Genomic DNA, 14,721 nt, shown 5'->3' with positions numbered 1-14,721 from the left:
CTGAGGACAGCTAAAAAAACAGGAAGAGGGGTAAGTTGGAAGGAGAGTTAGAGAAGCCCAGGCTCTTAGGGAGGTAAGATCTCTGCCCCCTCTTGCCCTGTGTCTAGGAAGAATGTCAGAACATTGAGTTGTGGGGAACTTGTTCTGTTATATTCACACAATAAATAAAGCACTTGGTGTTTTGAATTTGCCATGAGTTCTGTGTGAAGACTGTTTGCAGTAAGGAACTTAGGGTGAGGGAACCCTGTCCTATCACAATCCAATAATATTGTTCTTAATGCTGCAGGCATTTCACCAGCACAACACAAAGAGGTCCTGATGAGGGCACTACATGCAATGTGTAATGCTTGGGCTTGCACTGAGTCTAGCTTCCCTAGGTATGTTTTTGATGCTGAACTAAATGCTTGGCATCCATATTCAATGATCGGTTTTATTAATGCTCTATAAAGCATTACCACTGGTTTCTTTTCCATGCCCCAGGTGGTTCTGGAAATACTTTTAAGTAGATTGATTTTACCTTTACATTTATCTACAATATTTTCAATGTGATCTGTCTGTGTTAGCTTGCTATCAAATGTCAAACCCAAGAATCTGTAGCTTTTAACTATGCCTATTTACTGCCCATATAGAACCAGTTTACAATCTATCTTCCTTTTAGTGAATATCATTTAGTTTTGAGAACTGAAAATTGAAAGCTGCACATTTCCCCATTCTGCACTCTTCCTAAGTATTTCATTAATTTGGTTCTCCTGGTTTCTGTTTTTTGCTCATATGGCGCATTCATCTGCAAATGAGGAAATGCCTATGCCTGCCATCATCCTTCTAAGGAGATTGGTTATCATTACATTGAATAAGGTAGGGCTGATGACGTTCTGCTGTGGAGTGCCATTTGGTGATTGTACATATGCTAGAGTAGGCTTTCCCTACCCTGACCTGCATAGGTCTTTTACTTAAAAAATCCTTTATCCACCTATATAGTCTTCCTTTTATGCCCATGCATGCTATTTTATGCAATAAGCCCTCTCTTCATAATGTATCATGCTTTTTTAAGTATCCAGGAAAGTATTCTTTATTTCTCATACTTTTTTGTGCTTCCATCTCCACTCTTACTACATGATCAACTGTACTCCTTCCTCTCTTGAACCCACTTTGTACATTGTCTGTAAGTCCACTTCTCTCTAGCTATGTTGTTAATCGTTCAATTACCATTCTTTCCATAGCTTTACTCATACATGATGTAAGGGCAGCAGGCCCGTAGAAATCACATCTTGTTTGCTGCTTACCTGGTTTCCACTCTGGAACTACAATCATATGTTTCTACTCCAGTGGTTGCTCACCTTTTCCCCATTTGCTCTTGTACAGTTTTAGTAATATTTTCTGACTCCCTTGATCCAGGTGCTTTAGCATTTTGTTACATACACCATCTTTGCTTATTGCAGAGATTTAGCTTTTAGCTATAGGTTTTTGAAGTTCCCTCCTGCAGATATTTTTACTTAATATCATGTCCTCATCTTCCTCCCACTGCTTCTAGTTTTTATGATTCTTTTTAATGATTTATTTTTCCCTCACGTTGATTTCTGCACTCTGATTTTCACCATTACTAATATTGTGAAATATTTCTGCTAAGATTTCTGCTTTGTCTTCATTAGAGCTTTTTTATCCCTTGACCTTCTACAATGAGGCCTGGTATAAAATTGATCTGACTCCATATTCCATTCATTGTCCTAATCTGCATATATACCTCTGATGATTTAGTATCTTTCTTTATTTTTCCACAGTACTCTCTCCAGGTTTCTTTTTCTCCTTTTTAAATAGCCCTTTGTGCAATTGCCTTGTTTCTTTTATATTTCATGAAGTGCTCATTATCCATTGTATTTTTGTCTTGCCTTGTTCCTTTCTTTAATTGCTTTTTTACATTCATTTCACCATGTTACATGGTTTCTGCTTTTTAGCGTGACTTGATATCTTAGTTACAGCTAACTTTGCTGACATTATGAGCCCTTTTGTTACATTGCTACTAACCTCCTTAACATTACTTATACATTGTTCATTAATATTTTCATTATATTTGCTTCTAAACAGTTCCCATTCCCTCCTCTTTTTCAACTTCCCAGTTGTATTTGTTTGCTATACTACTTGACACAATTCCCAGGTCTAGATAGGACAGATTTCCTTGACTGCATTACACCTAGTGGGTGTACCATCATTCAGTTTTACTACGTTTTTTCATCCATTAATTGTTCTAGACATTTACGAGTCTTATCTTTTTTTCCACTTCCCCATGATCTGTTATGGCTGTTTATGTCTCTGCATATAATATACAGGCCTGTTGCATCTTCAACTATATCTGTCAAATCCTTAATCTCTAGCTAGCTACAGAGGTTGTATATACTATGTATTCTCAAAGAGGAAGATTTATTTTGCTTTGGAATCTCAATAGCATTATGCTCTATATTTAGTTTCTTCATCTCCATTTCAAGATACTGTAGGTTTTACTTAATGAGTTTACAAACTCCTCCACCACTTACTTCTGTCTTGCCTGTGGATGCCGTATCCTGGGATTCTGAAATCCAGTTTTCCTATAAACCATGTTACTTATATGCAAATGATATCAAGTTTAGTGGCCTTATCAGGGGTATTTTTCTTTAGTTCCTGTCCATGTGCTATTAGGCTGTGATGTGCAGTTTATTACTTCAGTCATACAAGCTATAAACTTATTTTTGCCTACACATAATATGTCTTCTCCTGTTTTCCCTGCATCACTCATTATATCATTTGAGTTATTCTGTTGTGTGTTTGTCTTTCTTCTTACTGAGTTTCCTTTCCTCTTCCTCTTTTGCTCTTAAATGCCTCAGGTGTCTTCTGCATATGATATGCTATTTAAATCATTTGTTTTTAAATCTATCTTGCTTGCTTTGCTGCTACAGAACATCTGTATGCTGCACTGTGCTTTCCTCCATAGTTGCTACACTTTAATTCCCCCCACCTCAAAGAATTGTCATAAGAGTGCTCCCCTCCTTATTTACTTGATCTAATGTTCTCTTTACATGTATTTGCCACATGTCCAAACCTTTGGCATTTGTAACACCTCACCAGGGCTAGGATATATGGCTTCATCCAAAAACTCTGGTATTCTATTGTTATGGTATCTGGAAAGGCTTCTCCTTTAAATGAAGCTGGCACAACCATTGACGGCTTTTCTTTCCCCTCCTCTCTTGCTAATTAGCTGTTAAGCTATAGTATCTTATCATCCCCTGTTCTTGCTTTACTTCATCTTCAGTCATTTTGATCAGCACCCCATACACAGCTCCTCCTGTTTCCATCGGATGCTTGATACAGATGGCAGCTTACTTTGTTTGCCTAACAATTTAATCTTTAATAGCTTCCCCACTTGTTCCTTCCTTTTGCATTCAATTAACAGATCTCCTCCTTGCAGCTTTCTAGCTCTTTCTGTGTCTCCAGCACTTTTTTGAAATCCATTCTGTCACTTTTAGAGGTTTTATAACCCCTATCTTCACATCTGTGACTAGTGATTTCATTCTTATAACCGTTTGATTTTTCTCTTTACTCTTTCTGTCTGGTGTTTCTTTTTCTAACTCTGGCACATCCACCCTCATCGTTTTCCTAACCTATGGCCAGTTTTCCCATCTGCTATCTCCTTCATCACCTTGTAGACTGGCTTCAGCATTCTCCCTTATATCTTCTGTCTCTCTCCAAGGTATAGGTCAGCCGGCCTACATCCAGGCATCTCCCTAGCCACCAGCCGTTCTGCTACAATCTTCCTGGCTTTATAATCCTGCCAGCACAGTTCTTCCTGCAGATCTTTACAGAGAAATCACCTGATGCCTATCAGGTCCAGCTCCTTCAGTAATCAGGGTTGGCTGGCTTCTTAGGGCAAGCCATCCTGTTTAAAGTGGCTCTCACATGCCATTGTCCCACTTTCTGCTTATTTGTCCAACAGCATGCTACTGAATATTCATACAGTAAACATCCCAATAACCAGGTCAACATATAGTATCCAGAAATACTCATGGTCCATCACAGTGGGCAGAATTGGAAATGCTACCTATGAAGGTGACTAACCATTCTCTTCCTTGTCACTCTGGGTATGTCTACACAGCAAAGAAAAACCTGAAGTTGGCCCATGCCAGCTGACTCAGGCTCGCAGGGCTCGGGCTGCGGGGCTGTTTCACTGCTGTGTAGATTACTGGGCTCATGCTGGAGCCCCAGCTCTGGGACCCTCCCACCCCGCAGGGTCTTAGTTACTATGTAAACATATCTTCCGTAATCTGAGGAATAAAATGTCTTTGAAGCAACTCTTTCAATCAGTACTTTGTGCTTTTACAGTCAAAACTCTCATTGTATTTACATGGGACTTTTCACAAAGGACAGCCATTTTTACCCTTTTTATTTTATTGAAGAGCTAGTGTAACTGAATCTGGACAGCAGAGGAAAAGAGGAAAAACCATTGGGACTATGCTATATCTGTAAGTGTAATAATGAACTTTCCGAAACATAATCTTTTCCCCACAGTACTATGTGTGAAGGTATTTGGGTTCTTTATTCCTCACACTTTGATCTCATCCTATATCAAATAATTTTTTGCTTTATCCCTCCTGCTTTCATGTGGTGGATGGACGCAAAGCAATATAGTTAAACAGCTTCACTTCTTTTATGTTTTATCTATTACATTACAGTATCGTGCTCCAAAGCATATAGCAGCTGTTTAAGTTGCATATACTAAACTTTGCAGAATGTGGTTATAATGTTTTTCTTGAATATGGTAATACACTTTGCATAGAGTTTTTTGTTTGTAACCTGAGGACCTTAAACACAGTTTTTAAACACCCATACAAATATGCAGAATTAATCTGAATTAGTACTTGGATGGAAGACCTCCTGGGAACACTTAGTTGCCTCAGGATATGGTGCAGGTGATTCAGTAGAGTGCACTTCATCCTCTGAGTCACAGTGAACCAATTCCCCAGCATGGTGCCAGGGAACATTGTGCTGCAGCAGGTATTGTATTTCAGGTACAACATAGAATCGAGACCCTGACTGCGTATGGTCATTAAAAAATTCATATTGCTTTTTGTAAGAACACGGGATTGAAAACATGAATGTCCTGACCAAGTGTCCACTTGTGTCATTACATTCCACCTACTTAAATTCCCCTGCTGTTTCAACTGCATCCATTATTCTTCACTGCCAGCTCTAAAATCTTGTGAAGATAACTGCATTGTTAAACAGCTGCTGCATTCCATCTCAGGAATGAGTCAAGTTGTCCCTACCTCTTGGGAGTGATGTGAGACTTAGGCAATTAATATTTTGAAAGAACTTTGAGATTTCTCAGAAGAAAGATGATACAGAAGGGAAGAAAGGGGTGTGTGTGTGTGTGTGTGTGCGTGCGCACCTCCTAGCTTTGTGAAAATTCAGATCTGGACCATGACTACAATGAGCCAAACCAAGTCTTTTGAATCCAAACACTCCCAAACATAAAGAAGTTTGCGTCTGGATATGGATTTGAACTGTGTGTCTTGGTCTGTTTCTTCTTTTAATGCTACTGCCTTCTGTTGACAGATTCACTGAAATCTGCAATAAAATCTCTTACCTTTCCATCAGATTTTCATATTTGGGACGATTTACTCTTCCAGCATTTCAACACATGGCACTGTGGAAATGATGAGGAAGTGGTGGATCAAGAAGCTGGCAGCCAGTGCTGTAGAACACTGATAGCTGCAAGATAGGACTGTGGCTTTTGGTACATTGCTGGAAGGTACCTTTTGAATTTCATAGCTTTTTATATACTGCTCATTTGTGTTGTACTAGCTCAGCATGTTTTCTGGATTTTCCAGAGGGAGCGGATTCTATGTTGTTATTACTGGTGTGTGTTTGCTGAGCTCTGTATATTTCAACTTTGAAAACACAGCTTTTTTTTTTTTGGATCATTTTGCCTTAATTTTAGCCACCTTATGTCCACCTCCAAAAATGAACATGAACCCTCTGGGAAGCTCTTCCAGTACTTGTGTTCACTGGAGCCTTTACTGAGGTCTGCTACTGGTGCCCAGATTGGAAGCAGCAATCTAGTATGGCTTCACTGTGGCAGCTATTTATGTCTCTCCTGTTCTCTATTATAGTATCCAGTGAGTTGTTTTGTTTTGAATGGAAACAAACCTGGCACATTTTTTTGCAAATAATCTTAGCAGCAATTATCTGACTGGAAAATTAAATGGATACTTATAAACCTTGCCTATGATGGAAACCATCCTGGAAAATCTATTGGCTGCTAGTCATGTACAGACAAAAGTAGTGCTAGTAGATTTAAGCCTCTTCAGAGAAACTTAAATCTCACCTACATTCAGCCAAGGCAGTATGTGCTGCAGCTCCTGTAGAACACAAAATAACCACCTGTTAAGAAAAGCTGAGATACTAGTGCTAAATGCTGATATATCAGTGTTCTGGGTAGGACTGGTAGCATAGAATCTATTGAGGAAAAGGAAATGTAACTGAAACCTTACTGGAAACAAAACACCATCAATCTCTGTCACCCAGCAAAGATTTTCAAATACCAGGGCCTTCTGCAGGTGCAAGAAATATCAGGAGCGGGGCAAGAAAATTTCAGTGGTAACTTACTTTATCTGGGCTAGAGAAAGTTATTGCTATAATGAGGAAAAATAAAGGTTATGTTTCAGTATTGTCAGAATAGTATTTGTGCATCTGGAACATATTTCTGGATCTATAAATGCAGCTGGATCGTGATTCAATGCCAGCTGAAGATAACAGGAGTCTCTCAATTGACTTCAGTGGGCTTTCGATCAGGTCTTTAGAGCATTTTGTCTGGCACATCAGATACAGACATTCTAAATTAATGTGTCCAACTAATTTCAGGGATCTGTCTGGTGTCAGATATATTTTCTGGGATTTCCGATGGTGAAGGAGAAAAGTCGACATGAAAAGATTTTGCTTTTGTTGGAATATTGTGGGGGTTGAGGGGCAAAATCCTTACCCACAAAGACAGGCTGCACGCAGAGTCAGCCCACTACTAAAGGCCATAGGGAAGATTAGCAGCTGTGGCCTGGTCACTATAAGCTTGACCCTACAGAATGCTGAGTGCTCAGGCCCTGTGCATTTAACTTTAGGCATATGCTTAAAGGCATAGACTTTACTAGATCAGACCCCAAGTGCTCAACATCTTGCATCATCAAACCTTAAGTCCTCATTCAACATGGGGATGTTGCAGAGACCTGCAATAGAAAACTCAAGGGTATAGGGTAACCACAGTTGCAACATCCCCTCTGCAGCTGGCTTGCTATTTTAAAAAATATTTCATGTGCAGGCAATGACCCAGTATTCGACCCTGAATGAAGAGCAGGAGCATTAAATGCTCTGAAGTTCTCCAAAAAAGAAGCCATTATTGAAATACATTGTAATTAGGATAAAATGAGTGTATTTCCTGCCAATAGCTTAAAATACACCTTTATTCTTTCTGGGGGAAAATCAGGGTCTTAACTCTAAAATAAGACTCTGCGACTGATATAATGTAAACATGTGCTGACACTAATTACAGTAATATTTATCTATAAAACAGATGGCAACGCTTTACAAAATGTGTGAGTAATGATCAGAATGAATTCATGAGGATTTATATTTCTGTCATGTACTTAGGTGTTGCCTTGGATGCTGCTACATGTGAAGGGCTCGTTTTTGTTTTTGTTTTTTAAAAAAGTGAGGTTTTACCAAACAGATGGAAAACATTATTAACTACTGTTTTCCTTTCATGTCAAAAATGTTTTGTCTAATCATCAACATAATTACACAGCCACATTGTAGTAAATCACACTGTATAAACATTTAGAATAGAGAAGACTATTAGACTGAAATGCACAGTATTCCAGACATCAAAACAAAGTAAATATGAACTGGACTCTGATGAATAAGAAAATTCTAAAAATCAAAGACGGACAAAAACATAATTGTACAGAATTGGCATCACTTTCTTCCATCTACATCCTCTAATTCTACAAGCTATTGTGTGTGCTTTCAGTTGCTTTCCCCCAACTCTTTGTGTGAATGTTCTATTAGTGAGGAGACATTTGCTTCCATGCTGTAGTTCACTACAAAGTTTTGATACCTCCCATTGCTCTTTTCATTTAACACTTTTTCACGGTAACATTCAGGAACACGGGAAGGCACAAGACCAATCTAATGCAGGTCCTTCTGCTTTCTCTATTGTTCACAAAGTCCTATGTTTCATAACCAGTGCATCATGTTTTATTTGAAATAGGGCATAGACTGAAATTGAGAGGATGAAAGGATGATAATCAGTAAATGTGTCCGATGAGCTGAGTTAGATATCTTTGGGTTAGATGCTTATTCTGTGTCCATTATCTGTTAAGAGCTCAATCCTTCAATCATGTCCTATAAGGGACAGCACACTGAAATGGATGGGGCTTAAGAGTTACAGGACTGAGCCCTCAGTTCTGTTTCACTACAAACTTAATGAAGTTATAATTGACACTGCATCTCCACCTATTTGTTTCTTAATTAGAAACAGTGCCATTGCTTTTTCAAATATCAGTCAAGATTCGCTTCTAGTAATACTCTTTGTGGGTTTCTTTATCCATTTTAATTTCTAACATGATTCATATTATAATTTATATCTTAAAAGCAGCCTCTAAAGATGCACCCAAGCCTGTTTGTTTGTGCAAATGCTGGTTGTTGATCACATGTGTGTGAATGCAAATTTTGGAAAGGTGCTATACAAGTATAATTTATTATTTTTTTTATACTGTTAGAAGTGTCATCCTTTAGATGAACAGTTACACTAAAGTCCCCTCCGCCTACTTTTTGCGGCTGTCCTGGTAGAAGTTAAATATTTCATGGTCCTTTTAGAAAAAAAAAAAAAGGGAGGTGGGGGGAACTGCCTAAACCATATGTCATGGTTGATGACAACATTCCCCCCCACCTTCAATAAAACAAGTTTCTAATATCCAACGTTCTGCATGAAGTCTTGCTGAGTGTATAATGGCTTCCCTGTTTGTCTAGTCAATGCATGTCCAGTATCTCTCTGTAATTTAATGCTCTCTAAAGTACTTTGGGATACCTCCCATATGGAAGGTGCTATATGAAACTAAATTCTGCGCTAAAAATGATATTTCTCAAAGGGTTCAGTGAGCCCATTCTTAACATTTTTGAAAGCTATGGAAGAGGAATGAGCTTTGACATTCTTGTATGAAAGCCACCAAGAAAGATGAATTTGTCTGTACAACTTACATAGGCAAGGTTCATAGATGGCCAGTGTTTGGAAGATCATTTGTTCACACATGCAAATATTCCTCCCTAGGAGAACATTAGAAGCTGTGAAATTTTCAGGACAGTGGCCTCCCGTTTAAAGGCACACGTTACACCCACATTTTTGTACCTACAATTCAGTTACACATATAGCTACTTATATGTACTCCATTGTACATCTTGTTTGTGGATAACTGCAAGTGCAAATTACTCCAACTGCAGTGACTAGATATACTCCACAACATTTAAACTCCAAGTTGCTGGGTCTGGTTCAAAACTGCATTACTTCAGTTTTACGTCAGTGAAAGTCCAGTGTTTTCCTTGGAATTCAGCTGACATAAGACTGGAACACAGTGATTAATCAAGCCCCTTATCAGAGCTGATTGAAAAACTGGAAAACAATTTCATAAACAATTGTGATGTCGTTTCCATTTGAGGACTTTGAAATGGTGCAATTTATACTTTTTTTTTAAATTTTCATTTAAATTTTTTTTTCTCTTTTCTACCTGGTTGCTCTCTCTCTCTTTTTTTTTTTAAATGTCCTTCTTGGCACTGCATGCAATAAAATGAATACTGTCCAGGATATTGCTCCCTCCAGACATTTATTCCTTTTCTACTCAAACTTTTCAAAACTTCTCAAACGTAACTCAGTCCCTCTAACTATGTAAAATTTGGGAAAGTGTTGAAAAGCAACAAGATAGAAAAAGTAAATTGGTATGTGTGTGGGGGAACATGCCAAACAAAAAGTAAAAATTAAAAAAAAGGAATCTTTTCCCTGCATCATGAATTCTGTTGCTTTAAGTGACAAAAAAGCAAAACCTGTGAAGAGAAATATTTTTAAAGGTGATTTTCAAAAACTGAAATAAATTTTTCACTTTAAAACTAAATGAAAATTTTTATTTACAAATTGCTCATAGGAAAAATATAATAAAAACACATTTTCTGGCAAAAAAATCTTACTTTCATTAAAATTCTGTTTTTGATGGGAATATTTTTCTGTCAAAAATCTCAGCCATCTCTACCTATTATATATTTCCCAGAAACCTTTTATTTTTTTGAGACCCAGTGTTCTCTCTGTTTTCATGCTTCATATCTTCCAACCCCTGATGGCCTTGAATCATGACAACCAACCCTTTTGTCAAAGAGAACTGGGGGAGACTCCCTCTGGACCGTATCAGCATCACTCCAGGTGTTGCTAGAAAAACACATTAGGGCTTGGCTACACTAGAGAGTTGCAGCGCTGGTGAGGGGGTTACAGCGCTGCAACTTAGGATGTGGCCACACTTGCAAAGCACGGCCAGCGCTGCAACTCCCTGGTTGCAGCGCTGGCTGTACACCCGGTCGAGCCTCGGGTGTAGGGATTCCAGCGCTGGTGATCCAGCGATGGTCAGCAAGTGTGGACGCCCACCAGCGCTTTTATTGACCTCCAGGGTATAAGGAGGTATCCCAGAATTCCTGTCCACAACAAACCGGAAGAAAGGGAGAGCTCGGAGTTCAGCCAAACTGCTTATTTAAAAAACAAACACAGCTCCTGTTTGCTGAGCGAGCGGAGGCAGGCAGGGGAATTACTTTGGAATGTTCACAGCTGTTTGCTTGAAGAGAGAAACAGCACTCTCACACGGCAGGGGGGGAGGGGGAAGTCCGTGTTCAGCAGTTGCTGATCTGGTCTGACGGGTATTTAGCAGTACATAATTTGCATTTAGTGAATGAGAGAGGAGTGGGGGAAGGGAGTTAGAACTTTTAAAATGATTGAAGGTAGGCACAGTCCTTAGAACTTGCAAGGCAGGGAGCTGAGAACAGTGTCAACTCCAAAAATCCGTTCTGTCTGTCCCCTCCACGCTCCCTGTCACATTCCACCCCACCCCCCTTTTGAAAAGCACGTTGCAGCCACTTGAATGCTGGGATAGCTGCCCACAATGCACCACTCCCAACAGCGCTGCAAGTGCTGCAAATGTGGCCACACTGCAGCGCTGGTAGCTGTCAGTGTGGCCACACTGCAGCGCTGGCCCTACACAGCTGTACGAACACAGCTGTAACTACCAGCGCTGCAAAATTGTAAGTGTAGCCATACTCGTAGAGAGTGAGCAAGGCACAGCCTCCAGTTAGGGTTAGCACATGCAAGCTTAGGAATTCAGGAACAAAACCTAGATCTATATATGACAGTGCAACATGCAGCTAGCCGCTAGACCAAAAAACCACTACTCCAGCTGCTTTAAAGGTGACCTGAAAAAAAAATCAAACAAATAAAAGGGGGTTGTGCCTTCACCCTTCTACCCCTACCCCCCTTCTGATGTGAAATGAAGACCTGGAGGGGTTGGGTTGTTTGGGTTTTTTTAGACTTTTTCTGCATATCTGTCCTGTTTTTCCTGGACAACTGGAGAACTAGTGGTTTTATGACATCACAAATACCAAACTAGTGCATTACAGAAGTATATGCAGAAACAAAGACAATAAACAATAAATATCAAACTTACTATAAATAGTGGAAGAAAGGCTCTGTTTGTAAGATTGGACTCTCCAGTCGCTTAAGTGCTTGATCCTACTCCCATTGACACCAATGCTAAAACTCCCATTGACTTCTATGGGGCAGGATTAGGGCTTAATTAAGGGCTGAGAAATCTCCCAATTCATATCTGAGTCCTCAAATACAAAAAATAAAAAACATGGAAAAGTCAGATTGAACATTCTTGATATTTCTAAGGTAAGAAATATATAGAAACATTTCCACTCCAACACTAGACCTGTCAGGACTTTGTATACATTATAGAGCAGTAAAAAAGGGCATAAACCATGTTTAACTTTGCAGGTTAGTATAATTAGAACCATATACATTTACACTGCCATATCATTCCCGAAGAGGATCACAGTTTAGATTTTTAACAGCAATGTTCTTTTTGCATTTGCCTTTGTTATTCTTCCATAAGTCATAAAGGAAAAACAAAGATAGTATGCAGTAGTTGCTACTTATGCAACAAGATGAAAAAAATCTACACTATATGGGATTTTAGGCCCTGATCTCTGATAGGGGCCCCAAAGTGTTACTGCAGTAAGAACAATAGCTATAATTACTAGTACAGTAAAATAAGGTGGAAGATCAGTAACTCTTACACCTTCTTTCAGTTGCTTTTCCAGCTATAACCCTTATGTACAACTCATAATTGTATAAATTACACAAGCTTCCCTTCCCTTAGATTAGTGGCCCTACTTCTGATTTGTCTCACGCCAATTTTACAATGTTTTAGCATCATTAACTTCACTGACATTGCTCCTGATTTACACCAGTGTGAGTTCATAATCAGGCTCAGGGAGGCAAATTTAGAGTTGATGTGTAAATTACAGTATGTGAGTGTGAGTCTAAGGCAGTCTAGCTGATGTAACTTATATGCAGAGTGGGTGGAAGAAGGAGTAAGTTAAAGCAATTTAGACTCACGTCTCAGAATCTGATCCAGGGATTTGTGCTGCAAAGCAGGGCTTCTGAACTACCCAGGATGGCGGAGGCTGAAAGCACTGCAGTGGCAACACACCCAGCTCCTGATGTGTATATAGGAGTGAACAGGCCTCACATTCCTCTTCAGCTACCTCCTCCTCCTCCATATTTTATTCAGCATGAAGTTTATGGGCAATAGGAGAAGGAACCTCCATCTTCTCTCAGCTGGAAGAAGACTTTTCAGGAGATGAGGCTCACAGCAGGGTTGGGAAGGAAGTAAATGGAGAGGTTTTTTCAGACAGCAATTGTGTGTATATATATACATACTGTTCTATTAACTTAATTCTGAGGCACATATATATCTCCCAAAGGGCAGTTAAAGGCTGGATCAATTCAATATATAGGAAACAAGTTATGAACATATCATATTCTGTTTTTCAGCACACTGAAGTCTGAATCCACAGACACAAAATTGTCATATTATTTTACCAGCACATATATACTTCTTGCTGTGCCGAAAGGTGATGTGCCAAACAGTAGGATTGTAGACATACAAAGGTATGGGGCAGAGAAAAAAATGTTTTTAAGCAGAACATTGTTTACATAATGGCAGGTTGACCCAAAACTTGGCTTAGAAACTGTGAAATTTATAACACAGAGTAGCGATGGCTGCATTGTGATACTGCCAATGAGCCATCCACACACTGAGAAACAAGTATTAATAAAGAATTAGTGTGAAAAATCAGCGTTATTTTATTGGTTTTCAAGGAAGCATGCAACGAGATGATGATGAGGAATTCTAGCAGAAGACAGTCCACCTGTCCATTCATCCAATGGGTACTCAGACAGAAGCATTATACAATTAAGGCCAGGTCCACACTACAGCGTTAAATCGATTTAAACAGCATTAAATCGATTTAACGCTGTACCCGTCCACACTACAAGGCACTTAAAATCGATTTTAAGGGGTCTTAAAATCGATTTCTGTACTCCAGCTAAACGAAAGGAGTAACCCTAAAATCGATATTACTAAATCAATTTAGGGTTAGTGTGGACGGAAATCGAAGTTATTGGTCCCATTCTTTTACTGAGCTACCCAGAGTGCACCGCTCCGGAAATCGATGGTAGCCTGGGACCATGGATGCACACCACCGAAGTAATGTGCCCTAGTGTGGACGCGTAAAATTGATTTTATAAAATCTGTTTTATAAAATCGATTTTATTAATTTCGATTTTACTCTGCAGTGTGGACGTGGCCTAAGACACAGATCTGATTCCTCTCAGCTTGGGAGCTGAGTAATATTGTCTTTCATTCAGTGCTTCAGTCACACAGTCTTTCCAACATGATCAAAGATGAGTTCACAGAGCACTTATTTTGCATGTTGAACCTGTTGAAACTTTACATATCTTTTTGCTTTGAGAAGAAAGTACTAAGTCCAAATCTCGTAGGTGCAATAAATCTTCACTGCGCTAGCTGAAGATGAGAACTCTGATTATTTTGCATATTATTCATCCATTACTTAACTTTACAAGAATACAATTCAGGTAAACTATTCTGCTGCTAAATTTTCCCTAGACAACTTTTGCTGTAACAGGAAAAATTTGAATTATTAGGACAATCTGTTATTTTAGGTTTTTGGAATGTTGAACTATTGCTAAACCAAAACAATATTTAACTATATGGGGTGAAATTCTGACCCTATTGACTGCAAAGAGGACAGGATTTACTCATGGAATTCAAAAGAATGGATAATCTGCAGCACACAACATTTATTAATACCTGTTTTAAAAATAATTCTGAATAATTCTTAGAAAGTGATCAAATTAAGAGTCTTTTGAACAGCACTCTTGAACAAATCAGTCTTTTGAACCATCTAGGTCGTACTTGGATTACATCAGTCTCCAGTCACTGCTGAAAACCCAGATAATAAGGCTGGGGTGCCATGTGCCCCAGAATTAATTTAAAATTAAACTGGAAGATTATATCACCTCATGGATATGTG

This window comes from Gopherus flavomarginatus, chromosome 2 (genome assembly GCF_025201925.1).
Source record: "Gopherus flavomarginatus isolate rGopFla2 chromosome 2, rGopFla2.mat.asm, whole genome shotgun sequence".
NCBI lineage: Eukaryota > Metazoa > Chordata > Testudines > Testudinidae > Gopherus > Gopherus flavomarginatus.
This window is presented reverse-complemented; position numbering follows the sequence as displayed.